The sequence below is a fragment of the Chaetura pelagica genome, unplaced genomic scaffold (genome assembly GCF_000747805.2).
Source record: "Chaetura pelagica isolate M959 unplaced genomic scaffold, ChaPel_1.0 scaffold79, whole genome shotgun sequence".
Taxonomy (NCBI): Eukaryota; Metazoa; Chordata; class Aves; order Apodiformes; family Apodidae; genus Chaetura; species Chaetura pelagica.
In genome coordinates, this window is record NW_009969339.1 from 3,565,628 (window position 1) to 3,567,630 (window position 2,003).

The window sequence follows — 2,003 nt, forward strand, 5'->3', positions numbered from 1 at the left end:
TGGCAGCCCCGCCCGGTGATCCCTTCTCGTTGCCGGGGTCTGACCAGCGCGCCCGGCGTTGAGTTCCAGACGGCGAGGGAACTTTAATGACCTTTTGGAAAAGAAGCTCTCGCAGCCCGCAAGCTCAGTTGGCAGGTGGTCGAGCTGCTGATCAAGATTTGTGCTGCAGTTCTTGCTCTCCCTCTGTTCACCGCCTGGGGAAGGTGAGAACTGTGAAAAGAGAACTGAAGGGCTTGCGAGAGCCCAAGCCAAAAATGAGGGGGAAAAATAAAAGAGCAATCAGGTAAGTGATGCTCTAGTAGGAAACACCTTATTTATTTATTTATTTATAATTCTTAATGTTTATAGAATCATAGGGTTCTTGGGTTGGAAGGGACCTCTAAAGGTCATCTAGCCCAACCCCCCTACAATAAGCAGGGACATCTCTCATGAGAACAGATTGCTCAGAGCCCCATCAAGCCTGACCTTTAATGTCTCCATGGATGGGGCCCCCACCACCTCCCTATATGCCCTCATTGCAAATAAAACCAACCAAATAAATAAATAAATAAAACCCCGAAGACACACAAAAACCCCCAGATCTCTGTATCTTCAAATTCAAGTATACAAAGGAGTAAGAGGCAAATCTTCTTCTGCACAGCCTCCAGCCAGAGACCATGCTCTTGTTCTCCTGACAGACTGGCCCAGGCCAGCGTACCTGGCCACTCCCCCAGGCCACCTGTTGCCCCAGGTGTATTGTGCTGAATTTCCTACCTGGCTCACACCTTTCTGCTCAACTGTGCTCCAGAATTGCAGGTTCCCAGAAAAACCCTCTTGCTAGCTTTGAAGACTGAAAAATCCTGAGGACTGAGGTTTTTGCCTTGGGCCATAACAAGTGAGTCTTTCTGAATTTGCACGCAGCCCAAACAGTGTGTGAATCTCAAATAATCTATTTCACCCATGGGTGATTTCAATGGAGGGAGGTGCATTATACTGTCAAGGAACCTGTAATAGGGAGTGATGAAATAATTGCTCAAGATCACCAGACAAGCAATTAGAAAAGCCAGAAACAGCGTCCTGGGGCGCCATTCCCAAACCTCAAGTTTATATTGTAACCTGTTGGCAACAGGAGGCAGATCTTTATCCACCTTGCAAGGTGGCCCAGCTATGTGGCCGCACTGTGTGACAAGGCATGGGTACCTGTGGTTGTCACTGTAGTGCAGAGACAACAGCACCTGCAGCTCGAATTCCCACTAACTTCAGGTTTGAGAGAGCATTCACCACTGAACATCTCAGAGCTTTGGGCTGCTTCAGTCATTTCATGCATGATTGACTCAAGAGTCCAACTTATACTGTATATTTCACAGGTGTAGAGCAGATTTATTTCTTTTCTGCCCCAGTCCTGCAAACACATTCTCCTGGGCTTAAATTGCTACTTTTCCACAGATGCCCACAGCATGCAGCTCCAGCTTTGGGCAGACACTTGGCCTCTTGCCCATGCTGTCTTTTGTTCTGCCTACAGGTAGGAAAAGGGATGCTGTAGACTTGGCTGCTCTCACCATCATTACATCCTTGGTTGTCTTTCCTTCCTCTTTCTTCACTTTCACCTTCTACTTGGGCATCCACACTACTTAGAGAAGTGTCAAGCAACAACTGAAGAATATTACTAGCAATGAGAATAATAGCACGGGTTTAGCTGGCTTGACTGTTTCAGCGCATTAATATCAAGTGTGTCTCAAGGAGTTCAGAGGACTAACAGGGCCCAGAAAGGCTCTGCCTCCACGTGTAGTTCAGCAGAGGCAGCTGCCTCCAGGCTGGTGTTGAAGCGGACAGCACAACCCAGCCTAGCTGGCCAAGAACGAGGATATGCCAACAGACCCGAGCGCTTCACAAAACCGCTTTCTGCGGAGGCTGTTTTCAGCCAAGCTGCAGGGCAGAACAGAAACACCCCTGCAGCTGAGAGCCTGGAGTCAGCACAGAACGCTGACTCGCCTGCTCCGTGGCCAAGAAAGCTGCTGCCAGCG

The 2,003-nt window shown here is 48.9% G+C and overlaps 1 protein-coding gene across 1 annotated transcript in view; it reads right to left on the minus strand.

Annotated features, from left to right (window-relative positions):
• Positions 1–2,003, minus strand: part of LOC104396078 (chromosome unknown open reading frame, human C12orf45) — an 8,173-nt gene that overhangs the window by 5,290 nt on the left and 880 nt on the right. The window lies entirely within an intron of this gene.